We start from the raw sequence: 27,741 nt of genomic DNA, 5'->3' as shown, positions 1-27,741 counted from the left end.
TTTTAGCACAAGTTATAGTGCGATTTCGACAATTTTTGAACGTAAGATAAAATACCTTGAGAGCACTATTTGTTCCAAGTTGTATTCTGATGACTTTTTTGAAGTTTGGTTTTTATACTGTAAAGTGAAACAATCAGACAGAATTTAAAAGTTAGTTGTATAGGAATTAAACGTGGTTGTTTTGTTTGCAGTATCAAACACCAAATTTGGTTGAAATCGGTCGAGTAGTTCCTGAAATATAGGATTTCCCTTAAAGGTGGCCGGTACCACGCCCATTGTCCAATTTTCACACCAAATCCTACAAAGCCCTTCTCTATAGCGCATTTATGCAGTGAGTTATCGCAATTTTAGTGATTTTCAACATTACCAATATATGGGGAGTGGACGTGGTTATTATCTGATTTTACCCGTTTTCACAAAGTTTGAAGAGGTGATAAAATTACTTCTTCTCAGCAAGTTTGGTTGATTTATCTTAAGCGGTTTGAAAGATGTGCACACTAAACTATTAAGTGGCGGAGCCAAGCCCACTTTAAAAAAATTGTTACCCCCACTCTCTCTCTGGCTACTGCGATCTCCTGTACAAAATTACAGTTTTGTACCTTAATTTCCGGCTTAGTTTTGCAACTCTAAAAGTTTTCGTTTAATGGCGCTTTATAGACATGGCAACGATTACGCCCATCTACAATTCCGCCCTCCCTTGGGTGCCAGGGAATATGTGTATCAAGTTTCATCAAGATATCTCAAATTTTACTCAAGTTCAAGGCAGACACTTGTCATCCTGATCATTTATATATATATAACTGGATATCTATCTCGATTAGTTTTAGGTGATACAAAGAACCTATAGGTGAACCAAACTTTTATAATCTGTAGCTACATTTTGCAAGAGTATAATTACAAGCACCCTTATCTTCAAACGATATCCGAAAATGTTAGGTGGTTGATGAAAATACTTTCATGTAAATCGCAAAAAATACTGGATAAACCTTGCTGGCTGACTCCTGCTACAGAGTATATGTAGTAGTTTTGTTCACATATCGATTGTTTGTAACGCATAAAGATAATTAACTTAATTATTAATGCTGCGTTCCCATTTTTACATTTCTCTTTTTCTTAATAACTAGATTATATACGAAGGAGCAATAGCGTATAGTATGTACTTGGGTTATTCTCCTTTCATGCACTGTTAAATTTACATAGCATACATACTTATGTATATAATATATGCACTAATAGAAAACGAAACTATGTATTTAGCGGAGACTATGTATTGAACGGTATTGAAATATTGCTTAGAATATTATTTATGGAAAAGAATTTTGCAAAAAAAGTTCTTACTCTTCCCTTTATATTTTATCGTTGCTGCAACTTCGCTTAAACTTTTCGCTTTTTCGATATTTCCGCGGTTACAAAAAAAAGACTTTGTATCCCTACAATGACCAATAATAAGGGGTGATCCATTTCGAGGTCCCCCAATTTTTTAAAGAAAAAGCATAGATAATTCAAATTTATTGGGGAATGTTTATTACCATTCGAAAGAACATTCTTTGGCATTTATTTTTTAACGATTATCTCTTTCAAATGTTGGCCACGGCTACGCTTTAGATGTTCCTTCATTGAGATTAAATTTTTGACGACTCGATCCAGCATTTCGACTGGTAACTGGCGAATGACTCGCATGATGTTTTGCTCCAAGGCCTGAATCGAAGCGGGATTGTCCGCATAGACTTTAGACTTTACATATCCCCACACGAAAAAGTCTAACGGTGTGACACGATCTTGGTGGCCAATCGACCGGCACAAACATGAATTTATCTGCTAATCGAATTGTTCTCTCAATAAATCCATTGATTAATGCGATGTGTGGGAAGTGGCGCCGTCTTGTTAAAACCAAATGTTACCGAGATCACGAGCTTCAATTTTTGGCATCAAATAGACGCTTACGTTCTCACCAGCATCATTTTTGAAAAAATATGGACCAATGTGTCCTCTGGCCAACAAACCACACTTTGAATCTCTTCAGGTTGCTCTTCGTCCCTAATGCGGCAATGGGCCTCATCGCTGAACAAAATTTAGCTCGAAAACGTTGGATCTTCTTGGAACTTTTTAATAGCCCATAAAGCGAAGCGATGTCGCTTGGGAAGGTCGAGCGGCTTTAGTTCTTGCACAAGCTGTATTTTTTACGCTTTCAATTTAAGGTCTCGACGTAAAATGCGTCAAGACGTTTCATACGTTAGTCCGAGTTGCTACAAACGGCGCCGAATCGACTCTCCACTGTCTTCGTGTACACTCGCAGCTACACCCGCTATATTTCACTGCGTGCTGGGTGTAAAAATGGGTGGGAGTGAATAGTACGCTCAGTAGGCCGATTATGTTGACCATAAGTTGGGAGAAGCGTGTGAAACACATTCTTTACATACCGTGAATTTTCGTAATAAAGTAAACAATACTGAACAAAAGTAACATGACAGCTTGACACGACTCACGCGTAAACTGTCAAAAAAAGGCTAATGAAAAAAGTACCTTTACTTGGATCACCCGTTATAAGATAATAAGATACAAATTTGTATTTGTAAACCAACAATATACATATGTTTAATTCTTTCGCAACATTTTTTGAAATAAAAGTTATTTAGATTTGGTTTTCAAATTATCAAAAAGTTTCGAAATTCTTCGTTCAGAAAGAAAAAAATAAAAGTTCCTTCTTATTCCATCATAATTTACAGGCTCTTTAAACTTATAAGTCTTTCAAGGACTGGTCTAACTTGTTTGGAAAGACATTTGTTACTGAAGTGATGAATTTCAAGTACTTAGTGAAATGAAAATTTATAAAACTATTTGTCCCAAGTACTCTGTAAAGATGCAAAATTGAAATATACTTGTACATAAGGTATTGTCTAGGATATATTTTATATCAAATGTCATTAATTGTGGATTGTCCTCTGATCCATATAGAGTATTTTTCATTTATGCATAAATTCTTGCTAATGTAATGTAAGGACGATTGCGTATTTTCGGTAAGGATGAAAGCTGATTACTTCTACATATAAAGTATTAGATATGTATAAGTATATTATTATATATACAAATGTATGTACAAATATACGTTTCTTATTTTCGTACATAGTTTTGTTCTATGAAAAGAAGGATGAATGGGAAATTTATTTACCCGAATCGTTGAAAGGCAGAATGGCTTCTGAAAGGATAATGCCATTGGGTGATGCGGGTCGCGAATTAATAAAGGAAAGCGTCACAGAATGACCGATATTTTCGGGAAAAATTCCGCACTAGGAACCACATATTCGGTATGTTGAAAATTGAACAGTTTTGATTCGATTTTGATAATTTTTAGATGCCATTTCTTAAAGGCACTATTTTTGCAAAATTTTTTCCCGATATATTCAAATAACTTTGAGGTGTGGTTGCAGTCCGATTTCACCCATTTTCATACTGTAATATGGGAATGCCCTAATCCTTTATACCGACTTTGGTTGAAATTGTTGGAGTAAGTTCGGTGACATGTATGTGAATGTATGTGCTCCTATAAAGCCCTCTTGTGTCATCCCGGATGTAAAATTTAGACTCCCTCACGCATTCAGTTATTGATTTATCGCACTTTTAGTCGTTTTTACCAAAACTGTTATATGGGAAGTGGTTATCATCCGATTTCACCTATTTTCACGCTGCCACAAGAGGTGTCGAAAAGATTTGTCCAGTGTAAATTTGGATGACATAGCTGGAATTGTTTGGGAGATATATATTATATAGAGCAGAGAATGTTAATGAATAACAACGGTCTCTTTTGCAATAGCTGTTTTGTTTTTGCGAGAGTATAAAGATAAAAATTGATCAAATTAAGACCAAATAGTTTAATTATAAATAATTTCTTCCCTTTCATTGAAATTAGAAGCGCAAACATCATTCCACTACAATATATAGGAAAATGTATTATATCTTTGCCATAATAAGTACATTTTTCCCTTAATCTCTGAGTTTAATGCAAATTTAGTATAAATTAATAAAACAATTAATAATAAGCTTATTAAGCTGTCCCCGCCATATGAAAATGTCAAAAAGCATCATCTTTATTTGTGATACGCGATACTTTTGTGTGGCTGACATTTTTGGGATAATAATAAATTTCGAATTTCCCAAACAAACAGAACCATTTCTTGATTTAATTGAATGAGTAACTCCAAAAAGGGAAATTAAAATACGAGCAAAAAATGTCAAAAAAGAAAAGTCATTCGCCTAACAATCAACGTAAATGCATTGAATGTCTTTAATTATACAAGTACAATAACTAAAGTAATAAATATTTATATAAAATGTATTTAAATTAGATGGATTTCTTTAAACGCGCCGGAAATTGTAATGCATGGCTATATTGTATATTCTCATCGTTAAAAAGCGTCTAGCAATATCTATTATGGAATAGATTTGATTTGTGCATATTCGGTATCTGGGGGCTTGAATAGTTTTGGTTCAACTTGGACAACTTTTGGTCATAAGATGGCAAACCTCAAAGGCACTATTCGTACAAAGTTTTAACCGGATGCATTGTTTGTTTCCTGATTTATACACTGGAAAGTGTAAAAATCATATGGAATTTAAAATTGTGCTATATAAGGGGGGCGTGGTTGACATTCGATTTCACGCATTTTCACAGTATCTAATAGGAATGTTTCGGTAACCTCTTGAAATGGGTCAAGTAGTTCCTTACACATAGGATTTCACCTAAAGGTGGGCAGTGCCACGCCCATTGTCCAATTTTAACATTGATTCCTATTAAGCATTTTCTTGCGGTCATAGTTGTGAAATTTAATGTTTGTGGCCTGCAATACCAACATTCCCTTGCCAAGAAATATGTGTAGCAAGTTTCATACACTCATCATCTTTATCGTTTATATAAATATTGCATGTATAGGTATAACTCAATATCTATCTCGATTAGAATTACAAACAACAGTTAGATGAAGAAAACTTGTATACTCTGTAGCAACATGTTGCAAGAGTATAAAAATGTTGCGTAAGAAGACAACATTAATTATTCGACAAAATCGGGATCGGATTATAATCAAATCTTTTTATATGGGGTTATATACAGTTAGAAGGAAAAAAGTGAATTTTCGAGAAGTTTTTCTGAGAAAACTTTTAAATTTATTGATCTAAAAATTTATACACACATTATGAAAATATAGTTAAAAGATATTTTCAGACTTAGTACTAGTAAAAATATTTATTTTGAAAAGAGCTACAGCTGATCTCCGGGAGCTTCTCTTTTAAAAAAAGACGTTGTACGGTGACCACTATTGCTCTGAACTGGATCATCTGAAATTAAAAAACCAAACAGATTTCATTAAAGTAATGTTATATCTAGTAATTAATCGAAGGAATAACAAAAACAAATTTTTTGACAAAATAGCGGTTTCTCATAAAAATAAATCAATTTGAAAACACCATTCTGAGAAAAACGCGTTTAAAGTTTGGAATGCACTTTACATGGGATAAAAAACAATTTTTTTTTACTTTCTGAAGTCGTCTATTCCAGGCGCATATAAGAGGCCCTCCGCTGATTCGGCAGCTTCTAATAACTCGAGCTGATGTTGTCTGCGAGCCATTCTTCCATCTCACGCGCTCTGCGATCGGAAATGTTCACGCGTTGATATCTTCTTTGTCGGCATATGAATGGGCATTAAGCCCAAGTGTAATTCCTATTGCCTTCATATAATGCAATAGTGATGCCATTCCTTCATTATCATATGCCGGCAGCTATGTATGTAGTTTTCGAATCGGCTGATTGTAGCTCTCGTTGTTGCATTGGTTAAAACCACCTACACATCTTTCTCACTGCTGAGATCTGTAAAAATCGGACGTATAGCCTCAGAAACATCTTCTGATAATGGCTCGTAATCATGTTCGGAAGTGGATAATGATTGGCAGCTGCAGCCTTCTGCCAGCTGCACCAGATAACATTATACATTTTTTTAATGGAATCACAATTTCTCCTTATTGCTAAGCCATAATAAACTCTCAACTTATCGATCATCGTTCCAGTAAATTAGGCTTTTCCACCGAGAGTTTTTTTTTTGTATTTTTTTTCCTTTTTTGTTTTCAACTGTTTCATAATTTTGTTTGACACAATCTCGGAGTGCCCATTCGTTTCTGTACGTGTCCAATACATTCTTTCTTTACAACTTCTTGATCACCATAAGGTGCAGCCTTTAAAATTCCCGAGGTTTTGGAGTCACCGTCTCCGATGTAATTTTTGTACATGACTCCAAGTTTTTCTAATGAACGTTGGAACGTTTCGACGACTGAATAAACTTCCATTTTCCCAGAAGAACCAGCGTGATTTGCAGTCCAAGTATTTTCATGTTCTGCATGTACAAGCCCGTTGAAAAAGTTTTTCGGTGGCTGGTTTTACAGCGAAGTGAATATTATTTATTATCAAATCGTAAGTGGGCTGTGATATAAAAGCTCTCATGTCCATTAATCCACAAAATGTTGCTGCACCTTTTAACCCTAATCCGAGGATTCGTGACAAATAAAAATCGTCGATTTATCTCATAAGAGTGCGCGACAAAAGGACTAGAATTTATGTTAAGACCTGCACACTTATCACACAGCAAAACAATTTTAAAATCAAGTCCTCGTTCAGAAGCAGTTTGAAACTTGACATTTCCGTCACAGATCTTATATTTCACATATTCAGAAATTGCTGAAAATATTGTTATAAAATTTAAAATGCGATACTCAACAGACGGATCATGTGTAACTGAGATTTCCTGTTGTTCCTCAAAATTGTTCGCCGAGGCACTGAAACTACTTTCATCCGTTTCAGCTTTTTTTGGATTAAAAATATTTTTGCGCTCTCTTGTTCTTGACTTACATATGTTAAGAGATTTTTTCATTTCTCTGAAAGACTTCATTTTCACGAAAAATTACACAAAAACAAGAAAAACGTTAACTTCGGTTGCACCGAAGCTATAATACCCTTCACAGATACAAAGGTTCCTTACAATAACTTGATTCAGATCTTATTTCGTGAAGATGCCTCGTCAAATAGAAAAGTTTTTCATGCAGGCACTTTACTCCGATCTTTCAGTTTATATGATAGATATATGACATAGCGATCCGATCTAATAAACTTTTTCGGAGATTATATTCTTGCCTTAGAAAATAACTCATGCCAAATTTGGTGATGATACCTCGTCAAATGAAAGAGTTTTCCATACAAGTACTTGATTTCGTTCGTTCACTTTGTATGGCAGCTATATGCTACATAGGTATATGAAAATAACTCATGCCAAATTTCGTGAAGATATTACGTCAAATAAAAAAGTTTCCCATACAAGCACTTGATTCCGATTGTTCAGTTTGTATGGCAGCTATATGCTATAGTGGTCCGATATCGGCCGTTCCGACAAATGAGCAACTTCTTGGTGAGAAAAAGGTAGGTGCAAAATTTCAAATTGATATCTTAAAAACTGAGGGACTAGTTTCCATATATACAGACGGACGGACGGACAGACGGACATGGCTGAATCAACTCAGTTCATCATGCTGATCATTTATATAAATATTTTATAGGGTCTCCGACGTTTCCTTCTGGGTGTTACAAACTTCGTGGCAAACTTAATATACCCTGTTCAGGGTATAATAAGAACGGAGCATTTACAATACGCAGGTACATAAAAGGACAGCGTTCAGGTAGTCGCTGCAGCTCCGGCCTTGTACTTCCACGCACTCTGAAACGCCTTTTCAATTTACGTGTAACTTCGAAAATATTCACCGGAACGATATGAAATTTGTGTATTCTTAAATATAGTATGTAGATCCAGAAGATCGCAATTGATGATATTAGGGATATGAGATTTAGATCTAGGTCTAGATCAGCTCCATTAATGTTCAGCGCTAAACCATTAATACTATAAAAAGGTTTGTTTGAATACCGGATATTATTATATGTACAAATAGTATAGCATAATTTCACATATTTTCGGCCTTAAACTAACCTATATCCAATATTATACGTTCAGTTAATTTGGCTAAAATAACTTACATATTAAACGATATATACGATATAAGGCCAACCTGAAGTTTTAAAATCTTTCATTAGGTATTTGGGAGTTAGATGTGGTATTGACCCAATTTTATCTATTTTTTGTTTTACTACATATTATTAAAAGAAAAAGGTGCTCCTGAGTTTCATTAACGTACCTCACATACCATCAACAATGTATAAGGAGTAAAGTCAACCATATGGAGGCTACGGCAAGTTTTCACCCGGTTGTATTCATTTTAGTCACAGAGGTGCACCGTTAGGAGAAAAATACGCTCACTCAAATTATTAAGATAACTCATATATTGACCAATATATGGGGTATAAATCTTTCTTTTAGGCTTCAGGCTAAGGGAAATACTGACCTTATTAAACCTTTTTTGACATACAGACATACTCTTATCGGGAAGGGATTCTCGCCCAATTTTAATTATCTCGCACATTGACCGATATTTTCGGTAAAAATGTAGCCATAGGCTCTGTGGTCCACATTTCCCGTATCTGGGGCTTGATTAGTTATGGTCCGATTTTGAAACTTTTTAGACATGACGTGGCATACCTTCAATGTACTATTCGTGTAAAGTTTTATCCCGATGTATTAATTGGAGCTTTATTTGTATAAGTGAGAAAAACACGCGGAATTTAAAGTTATGTTATGGGGTAAGTAGGCGTGGTTGCAGTCTGATTTCGCCCACTTTCGCATTGTAATATAGAAATATTATAATTCTGATATTACACTCTACTCTTACCTACAGAATTTGCTTAAAACCGATTGGTTCCGACCAATGGGTTTTCACCTAAATGCGGTGCCACGCTCATCGTTCAATTTTGGCAGCTGCTTCTATAAAGCCCTTTCCTATAATCTCCGGCGCAAAATTTTGTGTTTCTTTTCGCATTTATTTATTGATTAAACGCGCTTCTATCAGTTTTTAATAGAACCGGTATATAGGACGTGAGCAGGATTTCAATCCGAATTCATCCATTTTCACCTTAGAGGTGCTAAAAGGGCAGGGCCAGGTCCGCTTTTTTTAAATTTTTTAAAGTGCAGATGCTTCTCCGTAATACGAGTCGTTGCAGCAAAATATTTTATTGTGGAGCTTAGTTATGCAGTTTATTGTAATATGGACTACAAATTTGTGTCTTACTAATCTATATGATAGACTAAATTAGTTTTATAACTACATTTTATTTCCCGTCAGCGAAAATTTTAATACAATCATCCTCAAATAGGACATCTTTGAGTAAGAGAGAACTGGATAAGCGAGAAAGCTCTATAAGTGAGAATAATTCTCAGGTTCCGAACTTCGACCTCTTAAAAAGCTTTATGAGTGAGAAACCAAAACTTCCATAAGTGAGAGTCATTTTTCCCACCCTCACCTCTATAAACGAGAGCCTCTTTGGTATCTACCTCTGTAAACGACAATTTTCCTATGTATGACTCATTCTTTTTTTTCAGCAATCAGGAAGGTTGTTTTTTTGTAATTCAAAGAAGTAATATTTAACTGTATTAACTTATTTGTCACGCTAATTGCAGTTCATAAATATCATTTGCAACGAACAGTATAGCTTTTACAACAACTTATAATGTCTAAACGAAAAACCAACTACCTATTATAAATTTTAAATGTGGCACCACTTCAAGCATTTTTTGCTGTGAACTTTTGTGTCTTTTATTTTACAAAAATTTTGAATTATAATTGATTTCTATTAGTGATTTCCTTGAATATTTAGTGATTTGATTCTGAGTTGCAAGCTAAGTAAAAATGTTCTCAAATTTTGTGTATTATCATAAAGTTTTAAAATTCGAATTTTAGGTGCCGAGTCAGCTTTTGTTTCATTTTGTTTAATTTTATTTTATTTTCTCTCTTTATTTATCACATCTACTTCTTAATTCACAGATGCGTGTAGTTTTTTATTTGTTCCCGTGCACCTAAAACTGCCCGCTTTATTGTTTTTTCAAACTGTTTTGGTTTTGAACTTTGATAATAAAAAAAATTGCTATTATTTTTGCGTTTGTTCTTAATTTTATTTATTATTATTAGTATTTTTATTAACACTCTAATTTATTATATATCTATAAGATTTGTTTTACTTGCTCTTTAATCTTCTTTGTTGTTTATTATGTCGTGTAACTTCCCCAACTGTAACATTAAAGGCGAGTCAGATCGCTACGTTTCGTGCTGGCTTTGTGATGAGCTTGCCAATATTAAATGTGCTACAATCTTAGATTCTATTCTCGACTGTAAGGGATTGCGCTGGTCCTGTTTAAATTGTAGATCTATTGAAATCGATCTATTTAAAGTTTATAGGCAGTCACGCAATCGCTTTAACGAAATCGGTCAAGATCTTGAAACCCTCACCGAAAAATTTAGGCACTACGAAAAATAGTTCATATCTTTTAAGTGCTTGAATGATTCTTACGAATCCTCCAAACCTACTCCTAAGCGTAAACGTTCTTCCGATGAAGTAACACTTACTTCTTCTGTACAGAAGACTACATCTCCTAAAAATGACCTAATAAATCTCTCTTCTCCCTGCCCTCAAGGTGATAAGCCGTCAACTTCCAAAGAGCTTAATTCCCCAAAAGCTCTACTTAATAGTAGTAAGTGTCTCACAATTTCAGAGGCTCCCCCTAATAATAGTATATCTGTTAAAAATTTGGTAGTTATTCCACCTAAAAAAACTAGATTTATTTCTAGACTTGCCAAAGATACCTTAGTGAAGGACATTATTTCTTATATTTCGTCGCGTTTAAAAATTGATCTGTAAATTTAACTTCAATTATGATTAAAGTATATCATCGTTTAAAATAGACGTATCTCTTGAAACATTGAGGCTTTTGTACGCCAATTTAAGCCTAAACTTAGAAATCAAACTGAGGAAAACATTGTTAAATTACCAAAAGCAACCAGCGATATAAAAAACTGATTGGTAGGAATTCGCTGAGCATTTATTATCAAAATCTTAGAGGTCTTAATACAAAATTAACCGAATTGTACTTAAACAATTCCAATTTTAATTTCCATATGATTGGATTTACAGAAACATGGTTAAAACCTCACATTTTTGGTAATGAGATTTTAAACAGCGAATATCAAATATTTAGATGTGATCGACTAAACAGAATCGGTGGAGGTGTTCTATTTGCCGTACATTCCTTTATCCCATCTGAATATGTTCTTGTTCCAGAAACCGACTCATTTGAATTTAAATGTATTAGAGTCTATGTTAATATTGTAGTTGCTTCATTTATTTAACCCTATCTTATATACCACCCCATTGGACTTATATGTATACATGCAGCATGCTTCTTTAATAAATAGCGCTACTTCGATGGCAAATAATGCAGATTCAATAATCGTTTTATGAGATTTTAATTTACCATGTGCTTCGTGGAAAGCTTCCGATGACTATATCGTACCGATTTGCAATCGGTCACGTTCTAATGAGTTTTTTGAAAAAATGTCGGAGTTGGGTCTGAACCAAATTAATTTGATTCCGAATAAATTTGGTAAATGCTTATATTTAGCATACGTTGATACCTCTTAAAAGTGTTCCGTTATTCAGAGTCATCCTGCTTTGGAAATATCTGTCGAAATCATAGTCAATACACGGGATAGTAATAATCAAACTTCTAGCTTCTGTACTTGGTTTAACTTTGCAAAAGCTAATTTTAAAAAGTTAAATAGAGAACTTTCTACAATAACATGGCCTAATTATAATGGTGATATTGAATTGAGTGTCTCTCATATTAATAACATAATTACGAAATTATTTGAAAAGTATGTTCCAATAGTAATTGTTACTTAAAGTATAAAGTATAAATCCGTGGTTTTCGAAAAAATTATATAAATTGAAAAACAGAAAAACTCGAACCTTTTAACATTAAAAAAATACCGGTTCACTTGTCGACTATTCTATATATTCTGTATTGCGTCGACAATATTTTGACCTAAACAAAAAATGTTATAATAATTACTTAAATAAAGTAAAAAAGAATCTTGCATTTAATCCAAAATCGTTTTATGATTTCGTCAACTCCAAACGCAGAATTCCCAAATTTCCGTCCGCGATGAAATACAAATCTATCATTTCAACTGACAATGATATTATATCCAATATGGTTGCAAAATTTTTCAAGTCAAACTACTGTAATAATTCTTCCAAAACTTTTTCCTATTAGCACGTGCTGTGTCCGAATACTTTAATTAACGCTCCAATTATTTCTGAAGAAGACGTCCTACTTAATTTAAATAAGTTAAAACCATCTTTTAGTTACGGCCCAGACATGATACCCCCATGCTTCTTAAAAAATAGTGCCAAATATATTTAGTTGCCTTTCATCGGGATATTTAATTCCTCTCTATGGAAACAGTCATTTATAATTCCTTTGCATTAAAGTGTCCAACAGTGAAAACTATAGAGGTATCGCAAAACTATCAGTTTTACCTACAATTTTTGAAGCTATCATCACTGACCATATAACCTTTTCGATTTCTCCGTTAGTTTCCTCATCTCAGCATGGATTTCGTAAAGGGAAATCGACTCTAACAAACTTGCTTGAATTTGTAAACCATGTATCATCGGGTTTTAGAGAACATAAGCATACGAATGTTATATACACAGACTTAAGCAAAGCTTTTGATAAAGTAAATCTCTCTATTCTTATACATACATATACTTGGCTTTCAGCCAAGATTTCTTAAATGGGTAGCATCTTATCTTTATAATAGAACACAACGAGTTATATTTGAGGATACACCTTCAGATAGAATTAATGTCTCTTCAGGTGTTTCGCAAGGTAGTCATCGGGTCAAGATTCTGTTCTTGTTGTTTATTAACGATATCTCTTCAGTAATAGAATTCTCAAAAATTTTATTACACGCTGACGACGTAAAGCTTTTTAAATCATACACTTCAACTGAGGAAAGGTGTCTGTTGCAAGCAGACTTAAACAATTTGCTTGCATAGTGTGATATAAGTGATTTGCCATTGAATCTCAATAAATGTAAGACGATGTTCTTTTCCTGTAGATCTGTGCACTCCTCTCCTTATGTAATACAGCACCATAGTCTAGAGCAAAGTTTTAACTTTGTTGATTTGGGAGTTTATATGGACCCTAAGCTTAATTTTAGTCTTAATATTGATACCATGTTCTTGAAAACAAAAGCTGCCCTTAGTTTTGTTAAACGTTGGTCTAAAGAATTTAGAGATCCGTATAATACTAAAAGACTTTAGAAATTACTAAAAGACTGTCTGAAATTAAATTTAATACCCCGGTTCGCTTTTTGAGGCAGTTTAGACCTTTACTGTTAAAATCTTGTAGATCAAATTTCGAACTAAACGAACCATTTTGCCGTATATGTCATGATTTTAGTTCTCATTCCAGCCCATTTGACTTATCTGACTCACTTTTCAAAATTAAAAAGACTGTATTATTTTCTCTTAATAAAGGAAAATGTGGCATGTGGTCCGATATCGGCCGTTCCGACAAATGAGCAACTTCTTGGTGAGAAAAAGGTAGGTGCAAAATTTCAAATTGATATCTTAAAAACTGAGGGACTAGTTTCCATATATACAGACGGACGGACGGACAGACGGACATGGCTGAATCAACTCAGTTCATCATGCTGATCATTTATATAAATATTTTATAGGGTCTCCGACGTTTCCTTCTGGGTGTTACAAACTTCGTGGCAAACTTAATATACCCTGTTCAGGGTATAATAAGAACGGAGCATTTACAATACGCAGGTACATAAAAGGACAGCGTTCAGGTAGTCGCTGCAGCTCCGGCCTTGTACTTCCACGCACTCTGAAACGCCTTTTCAATTTACGTGTAACTTCGAAAATATTCACCGGAACGATATGAAATTTGTGTATTCTTAAATATAGTATGTAGATCCAGAAGATCGCAATTGATGATATTAGGGATATGAGATTTAGATCTAGGTCTAGATCAGCTCCATTAATGTTCAGCGCTAAACCATTAATACTATAAAAAGGTTTGTTTGAATACCGGATATTATTATATGTACAAATAGTATAGCATAATTTCACATATTTTCGGCCTTAAACTAACCTATATCCAATATTATACGTTCAGTTAATTTGGCTAAAATAACTTACATATTAAACGATATATACGATATAAGGCCAACCTGAAGTTTTAAAATCTTTCATTAGGTATTTGGGAGTTAGATGTGGTATTGACCCAATTTTATCTATTTTTTGTTTTACTACATATTATTAAAAGAAAAAGGTGCTCCTGAGTTTCATTAACGTACCTCACATACCATCAACAATGTATAAGGAGTAAAGTCAACCATATGGAGGCTACGGCAAGTTTTCACCCGGTTGTATTCATTTTAGTCACAGAGGTGCACCGTTAGGAGAAAAATACGCTCACTCAAATTATTAAGATAACTCATATATTGACCAATATATGGGGTATAAATCTTTCTTTTAGGCTTCAGGCTAAGGGAAATACTGACCTTATTAAACCTTTTTTGACATACAGACATACTCTTATCGGGAAGGGATTCTCGCCCAATTTTAATTATCTCGCACATTGACCGATATTTTCGGTAAAAATGTAGCCATAGGCTCTGTGGTCCACATTTCCCGTATCTGGGGCTTGATTAGTTATGGTCCGATTTTGAAACTTTTTAGACATGACGTGGCATACCTTCAATGTACTATTCGTGTAAAGTTTTATCCCGATGTATTAATTGGAGCTTTATTTGTATAAGTGAGAAAAACACGCGGAATTTAAAGTTATGTTATGGGGTAAGTAGGCGTGGTTGCAGTCTGATTTCGCCCACTTTCGCATTGTAATATAGAAATATTATAATTCTGATATTACACTCTACTCTTACCTACAGAATTTGCTTAAAACCGATTGGTTCCGACCAATGGGTTTTCACCTAAATGCGGTGCCACGCTCATCGTTCAATTTTGGCAGCTGCTTCTATAAAGCCCTTTCCTATAATCTCCGGCGCAAAATTTTGTGTTTCTTTTCGCATTTATTTATTGATTAAACGCGCTTCTATCAGTTTTTAATAGAACCGGTATATAGGACGTGAGCAGGATTTCAATCCGAATTCATCCATTTTCACCTTAGAGGTGCTAAAAGGGCAGGGCCAGGTCCGCTTTTTTTAAATTTTTTAAAGTGCAGATGCTTCTCCGTAATACGAGTCGTTGCAGCAAAATATTTTATTGTGGAGCTTAGTTATGCAGTTTATTGTAATATGGACTACAAATTTGTGTCTTACTAATCTATATGATAGACTAAATTAGTTTTATAACTACATTTTATTTCCCGTCAGCGAAAATTTTAATACAATCATCCTCAAATAGGACATCTTTGAGTAAGAGAGAACTGGATAAGCGAGAAAGCTCTATAAGTGAGAATAATTCTCAGGTTCCGAACTTCGACCTCTTAAAAAGCTTTATGAGTGAGAAACCAAAACTTCCATAAGTGAGAGTCATTTTTCCCACCCTCACCTCTATAAACGAGAGCCTCTTTGGTATCTACCTCTGTAAACGACAATTTTCCTATGTATGACTCATTCTTTTTTTTCAGCAATCAGGAAGGTTGTTTTTTTGTAATTCAAAGAAGTAATATTTAACTGTATTAACTTATTTGTCACGCTAATTGCAGTTCATAAATATCATTTGCAACGAACAGTATAGCTTTTACAACAACTTATAATGTCTAAACGAAAAACCAACTACCTATTATAAATTTTAAATGTGGCACCACTTCAAGCATTTTTTGCTGTGAACTTTTGTGTCTTTTATTTTACAAAAATTTTGAATTATAATTGATTTCTATTAGTGATTTCCTTGAATATTTAGTGATTTGATTCTGAGTTGCAAGCTAAGTAAAAATGTTCTCAAGTTTTGTGTATTATCATAAAGTTTTAAAATTCGAATTTTAGGTGCCGAGTCAGCTTTTGTTTCATTTTGTTTAATTTTATTTTATTTTCTCTCTTTATTTATCACATCTACTTCTTAATTCACAGATGCGTGTAGTTTTTTATTTGTTCCCGTGCACCTAAAACTGCCCGCTTTATTGTTTTTTCAAACTGTTTTGGTTTTGAACTTTGATAATAAAAAAAATTGCTATTATTTTTGCGTTTGTTCTTAATTTTATTTATTATTATTAGTATTTTTATTAACACTCTAATTTATTATATATCTATAAGATTTGTTTTACTTGCTCTTTAATCTTCTTTGTTGTTTATTATGTCGTGTAACTTCCCCAACTGTAACATTAAAGGCGAGTCAGATCGCTACGTTTCGTGCTGGCTTTGTGATGAGCTTGCCAATATTAAATGTGCTACAATCTTAGATTCTATTCTCGACTGTAAGGGATTGCGCTGGTCCTGTTTAAATTGTAGATCTATTGAAATCGATCTATTTAAAGTTTATAGGCAGTCACGCAATCGCTTTAACGAAATCGGTCAAGATCTTGAAACCCTCACCGAAAAATTTAGGCACTACGAAAAATAGTTCATATCTTTTAAGTGCTTGAATGATTCTTACGAATCCTCCAAACCTACTCCTAAGCGTAAACGTTCTTCCGATGAAGTAACACTTACTTCTTCTGTACAGAAGACTACATCTCCTAAAAATGACCTAATAAATCTCTCTTCTCCCTGCCCTCAAGGTGATAAGCCGTCAACTTCCAAAGAGCTTAATTCCCCAAAAGCTCTACTTAATAGTAGTAAGTGTCTCACAATTTCAGAGGCTCCCCCTAATAATAGTATATCTGTTAAAAATTTGGTAGTTATTCCACCTAAAAAAACTAGATTTATTTCTAGACTTGCCAAAGATACCTTAGTGAAGGACATTATTTCTTATATTTCGTCGCGTTTAAAAATTGATCTGTAAATTTAACTTCAATTATGATTAAAGTATATCATCGTTTAAAATAGACGTATCTCTTGAAACATTGAGGCTTTTGTACGCCAATTTAAGCCTAAACTTAGAAATCAAACTGAGGAAAACATTGTTAAATTACCAAAAGCAACCAGCGATATAAAAAACTGATTGGTAGGAATTCGCTGAGCATTTATTATCAAAATCTTAGAGGTCTTAATACAAAATTAACCGAATTGTACTTAAACAATTCCAATTTTAATTTCCATATGATTGGATTTACAGAAACATGGTTAAAACCTCACATTTTTGGTAATGAGATTTTAAACAGCGAATATCAAATATTTAGATGTGATCGACTAAACAGAATCGGTGGAGGTGTTCTATTTGCCGTACATTCCTTTATCCCATCTGAATATGTTCTTGTTCCAGAAACCGACTCATTTGAATTTAAATGTATTAGAGTCTATGTTAATATTGTAGTTGCTTCATTTATTTAACCCTATCTTATATACCACCCCATTGGACTTATATGTATACATGCAGCATGCTTCTTTAATAAATAGCGCTACTTCGATGGCAAATAATGCAGATTCAATAATCGTTTTATGAGATTTTAATTTACCATGTGCTTCGTGGAAAGCTTCCGATGACTATATCGTACCGATTTGCAATCGGTCACGTTCTAATGAGTTTTTTGAAAAAATGTCGGAGTTGGGTCTGAACCAAATTAATTTGATTCCGAATAAATTTGGTAAATGCTTATATTTAGCATACGTTGATACCTCTTAAAAGTGTTCCGTTATTCAGAGTCATCCTGCTTTGGAAATATCTGTCGAAATCATAGTCAATACACGGGATAGTAATAATCAAACTTCTAGCTTCTGTACTTGGTTTAACTTTGCAAAAGCTAATTTTAAAAAGTTAAATAGAGAACTTTCTACAATAACATGGCCTAATTATAATGGTGATATTGAATTGAGTGTCTCTCATATTAATAACATAATTACGAAATTATTTGAAAAGTATGTTCCAATAGTAATTGTTACTTAAAGTATAAAGTATAAATCCGTGGTTTTCGAAAAAATTATATAAATTGAAAAACAGAAAAACTCGAACCTTTTAACATTAAAAAAATACCGGTTCACTTGTCGACTATTCTATATATTCTGTATTGCGTCGACAATATTTTGACCTAAACAAAAAATGTTATAATAATTACTTAAATAAAGTAAAAAAGAATCTTGCATTTAATCCAAAATCGTTTTATGATTTCGTCAACTCCAAACGCAGAATTCCCAAATTTCCGTCCGCGATGAAATACAAATCTATCATTTCAACTGACAATGATATTATATCCAATATGGTTGCAAAATTTTTCAAGTCAAACTACTGTAATAATTCTTCCAAAACTTTTTCCTATTAGCACGTGCTGTGTCCGAATACTTTAATTAACGCTCCAATTATTTCTGAAGAAGACGTCCTACTTAATTTAAATAAGTTAAAACCATCTTTTAGTTACGGCCCAGACATGATACCCCCATGCTTCTTAAAAAATAGTGCCAAATATATTTAGTTGCCTTTCATCAGGATATTTAATTCCTCTCTATTGAAACAGTCATTTATAATTCCTTTGCATTAAAGTGTCCAACAGTGAAAACTATAGAGGTATCGCAAAACTATCAGTTTTACCTACTATTTTTGAAGCTATCATCACTGACCATATAACCTTTTCGATTTCTCCGTTAGTTTCCTCATCTCAGCATGGATTTCGTAAAGGGAAATCGACTCTAACACTGACTATCGGGTTTTAGAGAACATAAGCATACGAATGTTATATACACAGACTTAAGCAAAGCTTTTGATAAAGTAAATCTCTCTATTCTTATACATACATATACTTGGCTTTCAGCCAAGATTTCTTTAATGGGTAGCATCTTATCTTTATAATAGAACACAACGAGTGATATTTGAGGATACACCTTCAGATAGAATTAATGTCTCTTCAGGTGTTTCGCAAGGTAGTCATCGGGTCAAGATTCTGTTCTTGTTGTTTATTAACGATATCTCTTCAGTAATAGAATTCTCAAAAATTTTATTACACGCTGACGACGTAAAGCTTTTTAAATCATACACTTCAACTGAGGAAAGGTGTCTGTTGCAAGCAGACTTAAACAATTTGCTTGCATAGTGTGATATAAGTGATTTGCCATTGAATCTCAATAAATGTAAGACGATGTTCTTTTCCTGTAGATCTGTGCACTCCTCTCCTTATGTAATACAGCACCATAGTCTAGAGCAAAGTTTTAACTTTGTTGATTTGGGAGTTTATATGGACCCTAAGCTTAATTTTAGTCTTAATATTGATACCATGTTCTTGAAAACAAAAGCTGCCCTTAGTTTTGTTAAACGTTGGTCTAAAGAATTTAGAGATCCGTATAATACTAAAAGACTTTAGAAATTACTAAAAGACTGTCTGAAATTAAATTTAATACCCCGGTTCGCTTTTTGAGGCAGTTTAGACCTTTACTGTTAAAATCTTGTAGATCAAATTTCGAACTAAACGAACCATTTTGCCGTATATGTCATGATTTTAGTTCTCATTCCAGCCCATTTGACTTATCTGACTCACTTTTCAAAATTAAAAAGACTGTATTATTTTCTCTTAATAAAGGAAAATGTGGCAATTTATTATATCGTAACTATAAATCTTAGCTGTTGAAAATTTTTGTTTCTGTAGCTGAACAGTTTTAGATCTCAACACTTAAAAAACTCTCTTGCCTTTTCTGACTCGGCTAATTCCACACGTATGCTAATTGGGTCCCACGCGTCGGTTGGGGTATTATTATTATAAAAGTCTCCATAAATATTTGCCTGTTACTTGCTTCTTTGTATTTATGCATTTTAACATTGATAAACCTCTGTAAGTGAGACAAGCCTCTTCTATGCCTCTATAAGCTAGAAAGTCGCATTAGAGGGTTTTAGTGAGAGCATTACTAAGAAACATGGTCCCTTAAACTCTCTTTTAACCAAGTTTGACTGTATTGAGTTGATGTGCAAAACGACAACCAGTTTTATTCCGATACATTAATTGATTATTGAAAATTATGTTATATATAAAGTAGGCGTGGTTGTAGTCCGATTTTCGCGGTGCAGCATAGAAATGTCAAGATAATAATAAGTACCAAACTTGAACGATATCGGATTGGGCTTTCACCTAAATGTGAGCGGCGCCACGCCCTTTGCCCAAGTTTGGCACCTGCTCCTATAAAGCCCTTTTTTGCCATCTCGGATGTAAAATTTAATAACTCTGAAGCATTTCGTTATTTATTTATAGGGCTGAGGTTATTCTGCGGATGAGGAAAATGAAATGAAGAAGAAGGGCAGGACAAAACAGCAGATTTAGAAAATATTTTTGAATAAACATTGAATAATATTATTGATAAGGCAAAAATATCGAAATTAGTATGATTGGCAAACTAATATGAAAAGAAAATGACGGAGAAACTATTGAAAATGAAGATATTGTACAGGAGGTGATGGAGAAATGCGGAAATACTGGAATGTGATACAAATTGGAAAAGCGAAGTACGCAGAAATTAGTTAAAAGAACCAATCAATTATTCATCAAATGCTTCACAGACAAATTCTGGCAGAAGATTTGTGACAAAACAAACTTGTATGCGGCACAAACTAATGGAACGGAGATGAAATGTAATGTTACAATAATTGAAATACAAGTATATATGTTATTATATTTTGCTGCAGTAAATATTCCAGCGTATTGAATGGCATGAGCATAAAATTTCAAAATGGTCGCTGATGCGCCCCAAGAAGAATCCCAAAGCGTCGATGACCAAAATATTGCATATAACGGTAAATGGTATGTACACGTATGCAATAGATTTAAATATATCTAATGAAAAAAAAATATTTTTTAAAGGCCAATAGAGTTTGAACCAGTATCTTCCAAGCGGTTGAAAAATTGTGCTCTAAGCAGTCTCACCTTGTAAACGAGGCCGCAGATCTATCGATTATAAATTTGAGACAGCGCAATCCATCATAGTATGTCAATTAGAGTGTTCAACTGATTTTTAACTATATGTAGCTAAAAATCTCATGAGCGAATGCAAGAGATGGTGTAGAAAATAGAATTTTATGACCTACCTCTTCCAGGTATTGTTGAATGCTAGAACAAACATATGGGAGGAGCTGATCTTGCGAATATGGTGCTAGAATTGTACAATTGCCCATAGTATACTGGTGTATAAATTCCTCTGTAGTCAATAATTGGCTGCTGTACATGTAGCAGATATCTCAAATATAGTGACTGCAAAGTAAAGTCTATCCCTCCTACTCTTTCGACGCATTCTGAATCAACCTGCTATAAGGGGTATATACAGTTAGAAGGTCGAAAAAAAGTGAATTTTCCAGATGTTTTTCTGAGAAAACTTATAAATTTATTGATCCAAAAATGTATACATATATTATGGTCTCCTTTAACTATACTCTAAGACTTAGTACTAGTAAAAATATTAATTGGGAAAAGAGCTACAGCTGATCTCCGGGAGCTTCTCTAAAAAAAGACGTTTTGAGGTGTCCACTATATCTCTGAACTGGATCACCTGAAATTAAAAAACCAAACAGATTTCGTTAAAGTAATGTTAAATCTAGTGATTAGTCGAAGGAATAAGCAAAATAAATTTTTTTGGCAAAATGGCGGCTTCTCAAAAAAAATAGATTTTTCACCGAAATTTCGGCCTTAAATTGTTTATAAAAACAATATTTATCGGAGAGAAAAAATCTTCTATTAAGTACTAAAAAATATATTTAAGAAGCTCGTCTTATTTTAATTTGAGACTACGTGGTTTAGCCGTTTTCGATTAATGTTGGTCACCGACTTTGAAAACACCATTCTGAGAAAAACGCGTTTAAAGTTTGGAATACACTTGACATGGGATAAAAAACTCTCAAACGCCTTTTCAAATTTGCGTGTAACTTCGAAAATATTCACCGGAATGCTATGATATTTTCTGTGTGTATTTTTAAGTATATGTACATTAAGAAAAATGAATTAAAAAAAAATAGAGAATGAAGAACCTGCATTATCTACACAATTTGTCAATCTTAGCCCCTAGGCAGAATGGATGCAAAAAGAATTTATATGTTTTTTTAAATCTACCACAACTGCTTTGTATCCAAGAACCAGTTTATACTCGTGTCATGACTAACAAAAATCGGTTCTCAAATATCTTTTAGCTGCTGCGATTTTAATTCGGGCATGTGAGGGTTAAATAGATATCAAATTTGATTATTATCCATTCACGATTTCGTCGAATAATGAATGATAAATTCTTTCGCAACATTTTCATACTCTCGCAACATGTTGCTACAGAGTATAATAGATTTGTTCACCTAACGGTTGTTTTTATTACCTAAAACTAATCGAGTTAGATATAAGGTTATATATATATATACATGATTTGGATGCAGAGAGGTGAAATCCGGACCACTACCACGCCCACAAAACGCCATTAATCGAAAACCAATAAATTGCCATAACTAAACTACAAAATAAGATACAATAGTGTTATTTGGTACAACGAATCGCATTAGGAAGGGGCATCTGCAGTTAAAAAATTTATAAAGTAAACTTGAGTATGTTATAATAACAAAACTCACTCAGGAGAAATATTTTTAACAACTCTACCGATAGTGTAAAAATAGATGAAATCGGGTGACAACCCCGCTCACTCCCCATATAACGGTTTTGATTAAAATTACTAAAAGTGACAACGCATTAAATAAACAAGTCAGAGACTTTTTTTTTACACGTAGAATGGCATAATTAAGCTTAATCGAAGCCAATAAAATATTGGACAAAGGGCGTGATACCGTCCACTTTTAGGGTAAAACCCATATCTCGAGATCTACTTGACAGATTTCAACCAAATATGATACATAACATTACCCTGACATGCCTATGTTGCTGTGCAAAAATGCGAAATCGGATTCCAACCACGCTTACTTCCCTTATAACACAAATTAAAGTTCTATCTGATTTTTTTACTTTCCAGTATACAAAACAAGTACTAATGAATATATTGAAATAAATCTTTGTAAAAAAAATGTGTGTTCATGATATGCCATTTTAAGTCTAAAAATTGTCAAAGTCGGGGCATAACTGTTCAAGCCCCCATATACCGAAGGTGTGGATCCAAGTGTCCATGGTTGACTTTTTACGGAAATTATCGTTCAATGTATAAGATATATAATTGGAATTTGGAGAGAACCCTTTCCTGATAATATTATGTCCGTATGTCAAAAACGGATTAAATTGGATCAATACTTCTCTTAGCCCCCTTATACCTAAAAGAAAGATTTTCAAATTTCTAGTTGACTTTATACCGCATATATCGTGAGTTATCCAAATAAAATTAAGCTGGCCTGTTTTTCTAATAACAGTGCATCTGTGAGCCTAAAATGGATTAAATCGAGTGAAGATTTGCCCTAGCCCCCATATCACTATATCTATATTGATGATGGTATGTGAGGTACCTTAATGTAACACAGAGAACATATTTTTCTGTAAATAATATGTAGTTATGCCAAAAATAGATAACATCGGGTCAATAATACCCGGCGTTAGATAGGGGCTGTATACCGTATATATTGATTCATGAGTAAGCTATCTTAGCAAAATTAATTGAGAGTATTAAAATGGATATGGTTTAGTCCACCAATTACTGAAACTCCCATATAATACATTAATGATTTTTGTTATTTCGCCGCAAGAGTATAAAATGTTCGGTTTCACCCGAACTTAGCCCTTCTTTCTCTTTCAAAATCTATATTAAATGAACTACAATAATTTTTGAAATTTTATTGCAACTAAAATCTGCGCTATTTCTTTCTTCATACCTTAATTGTAACTACTGCAGGATTTTATTGGGATTATTTATACGTTATTGTATGTAGTTTTCAAACTTATAAACAGAAAAGTTATCTAGAGGATCATATTGGTAAGTACAGTCAGCTAAATGGAGTATACCTTTTACAGAGAACCAAAAAAACTTGTACAGAGCGATGTTTTAAGTTTGAAGAGATTTTTCTCTTACACTATTTCAGCTTTTAAGTTGCAACCAAGAGTAACAATATGAGAATCTTATGTATTTATCGTTTTTTTTTTATTAATTTCAATACTAAATCAATTTTGATGTAAACTATTGAAAAAATTGAAGTAGTAAATAAGTAAAGTTCTTGATCAGCGAAAAGAAACTTGTACACTTACGTTGGCAACATATTGAATGCAGTTAACCTATGAGTACCATTATTTTTGTCTGGTATTATTTGCATATGGTATTATGTGGTAGCGAAATTCTCTTGTGCAGTTGTAGTTTTTGAGGAAAACATGGTGAATTAACAAACATCTCAAGATTTACAGGCTCTGTAAGTCAAATATTGGCAAGAGAGCAAAAGTACTCGCGAAATATGCAATATTTTCAAAAACTCGCATACTAAAGTTTAGTAAATTATTGCTAAATTCAAGAGACTTGTGGAATTGGAAGACTTGATGGTAGAGGAACGCTCAAAAAATTTCGATAAAGACGTCCGCTTTCGCTAACGCCAAGGAGTTGGAGGATGTTGCCATTGCAAAACCCCACCCTTAAACTGTTTGGAACTTCTTGGATTCTTCTAATTTGGAGCGTTACACCACGAAACAAGCCACAATTATCGAAAAAAAATATTGCGAAACGTTTACTATATTTCAAGGAGTATATTCATCATAATAACGAATTTTGTGATTCTACAATTTTTACCGATGAGTCAAACACTTAATTTATTTGGATCTGATGGTCGTCGACTTGTACGGCGTAAGGAGAGCTAAGCGATCAGAAATAAAAAAATAAATAAGACTGTCAGCATAAAGAAGGAGGCTGCATTGTGTGGTGCAATGAAATCAAAAGGAGTGCAGTGGCAGCAAATGGCGTCGGTAACCTTTTCTTCATCGTAGGAATTATGTAAAGAATGGATTCCTAGGCAATATTAAAAAATTATTTGGCACCGTCAGTAGCTAAACTCATTTTAAATGGTGGCTACTGCTTTTTTCAGGATAACAACCGAAAGCATTCTGCTTTAGTGGTTAAGGAATGGTAGTTGTACAACGTGCCAAAAAAGTGCCCAGAGTCTAGACCTCAATCCCATTGAGCTGTGCGCCTATATGGAGACAAAGTTACGAAAGCGCGAAGTTTATAGCAACAAGTAAGGGAGTTCTAAGTTCGGGTATAACCGAACATTTCATACTCTTACGACTTGCAATAATCACAGCCCGGTTAATTCCTTCAGGTGCAGACAAAATTTTATATTAAAAAATGTTACGAAAGAATTTAGCATTTATAACTCCAATCAAATTTGGTATCTTTTTGTATTATATTGAAGATATATTAGTTTTATTGCTATATGTTAGTTTACGTCAGCTATAGCGATAATAAAGACAATTTCAAATGAGATATGTATACATATATTTATGAGTATGTGATATTAACTCGATCGAAAAGGCTAATTTGAATATAATATATTGACCAGAGAATCAGAATTTATTATATTAGGGCCAATTAATTCAGCGCCAAACATATAATTTTTAAGAAAACTTGTAAATTAAATTTCATTAAAATATTACACACTTTCACCAACCTGAACGGTTTAGACGGAAATCATTTTATGGGCTATATTGGGGATAGAGAAAGGGACGGGCGGATTGCATAATTTTGGCATTTCTCAGGTATACTCGAGAGTTTATATATACTTGTAAATAACACTCACTGGCCGACATATTCTGAATAAAACATGCTAGAGTAACGCAAATCATTAAAAGTAGTATATTGGAGAAAACTGGATTTTTTAAGATAAATTGTAATTACATCATGAAAATTAATAAAACTGGCCTTTTCTCACTTTAAATGCAACTCAAAAGTTTTAATAATTTAGGATATAAGTCACTTCAAAGTCAAACCATTTCTGTACAAGTTTTTTTTTTTGTTCAATGTATATTGTAACGGTATATATAATATTTCCAGACAAAGTAAGGAATTCTTCCATTTTTCAGTGCTATATGACTTTTTGCATGATAGTAGTCTTATATTTGCGTGAAATAAGAGAATATGGTAGTAATGGTCAATACCAACGCAATCTTTTGGGACAAGTATACCTAAGTACGAGTATATATTATAAGAACTGCCTAAACTCTGTTGCTTACCAATTGCTGATTTTATCTACATTGGAGAGAAATTCTATTTTTTGAAGCAACTTTTTTTATACACCAAGATCTACAGGTGCATCGATCTTAAAGGGAATTAGGAAACCATTTTGAAGATTAATGATCCTAAAATGCTTCCTTTAAATTTAGAAGGATTGATGTGTGATCTGCCATTCATCAGAAAAGCACACAATTGCAATCGACAATTCGTTTGGAAAATCAGCTAAAGACACTAAAATAAGTAATCTGGGAAAACTATTTTTCGCAACTTTTGCAACAGATCGGTTACCATGTTGTGGGACACCCTATTTCGTAAAGATCAAGCTTTTATTTTTACACTAAATGCAGTATTTTCTATCATTTTTAAATTTTCACTATCATTAATATTCCTATCACTAACGTGGCTGCAGTTTAAAGAAGAACCAAGGAAGCTTCCATAACCTGCATCTTTTCACAAATTTAGATGCACTAAAATTAAAAGTTTTTTCTCGGCTCATAATGCACTGAATGTATTATCTTCATTTTAATTAAGATTTTCTTTGCTCACCATTTTACCAAATATTATTGCAGTTGCAGATTGTTAAAGTTTATTACACTAATTATATTATATATTAATACTATTCGCACAAATAAGCGATATAAAAATTTTTTTGACGACGCGATCGTAATTTATTTTTAGAATTCAATTTGTCACAACGATTAATGGAACGTCAAATTGACGGTATCATGGTGTACGCTTTCACATCCAAATCAGTTTGTCTTCTTTTGTTTTATTTTTGCTTAACAACTGTTGAGTGAAGTGCTTGTAATATAAAACAAACAAAAGAAAAAATGGATTTCGATCCTCGTAATGTGTCACGTCGTGCAGTGAATTAAGAAACCTGAGTGCTCAGTATAAGAAATGTTTTAAAGCAGCCTTTCTAACGAAGCATCCTAAAGGTCACAAACGGACTACTAAACAAGTAAGAAAGTGCTTAGTTCGGATGTAACCGAACATTTTATACTTTCGCAAAGTCAAATGTGGATTGGATGATATTTTCGGTAGAAGGTCAACTATAGGCACTGGGGTCCACATATTTAGTACTTAGCGGTTTGAACAGTTTTAGTTCAATTTAGACAATTTTTGGTCACAAGGTGACGTACTTTAAACGTATTATTCACGCAAAGTTTTACCCCGATATAATAAGTGTTGCTTGATATGCATAGTGGAAAGTGAAAGAATCAGATGGAATTGAAAATGGTGTTATATGGGAAATAGGCGTGGTTGTAGTCCGATTTCGCCCATTTTCGCAATATAACATAGAAATATGAAAATAACGTTATGTACCGAATTTTGTTGAAATTGGTTAAGCAGATCTCAAGATATGGGTTTTCACCTCAAAGTGGGCGGTGCCCTGTCTACTACTGTCTAATTTTGAACGCGGTGCCTATAAAGTCGTCTCATACCATCCCAGAGATAAAATTTAATGTCTCTGGCGTGTTTAGTGCTTGATTTATCGCGCTTTTAGTAGTTTTTAACAGTACCGTTATATGG

General features: G+C 33.5%; 1 long non-coding RNA gene across 1 annotated transcript; it reads right to left on the bottom strand.

Moving 5' to 3' along the window:
- Positions 1–5,126: 5,126 nt before the first annotated feature.
- LOC138855909 (uncharacterized) lies at positions 5,127–27,030 on the bottom strand. Its single transcript, XR_011395049.1, has 2 exons — positions 26,755–27,030; positions 5,127–5,331 (listed from the first exon to the last, which is right to left on the bottom strand). It is a non-coding gene; the product is annotated as an uncharacterized lncRNA (long non-coding RNA).
- Positions 27,031–27,741: the final 711 nt, after the last annotated feature.

The sequence above is a fragment of the Bactrocera oleae genome, chromosome 3, assembly GCF_042242935.1.
Source record: "Bactrocera oleae isolate idBacOlea1 chromosome 3, idBacOlea1, whole genome shotgun sequence".
NCBI lineage: Eukaryota > Metazoa > Arthropoda > Insecta > Diptera > Tephritidae > Bactrocera > Bactrocera oleae.
Note: the sequence above shows the minus strand (reverse complement) of the source record. Positions and strands in the feature narration are given on the sequence as shown.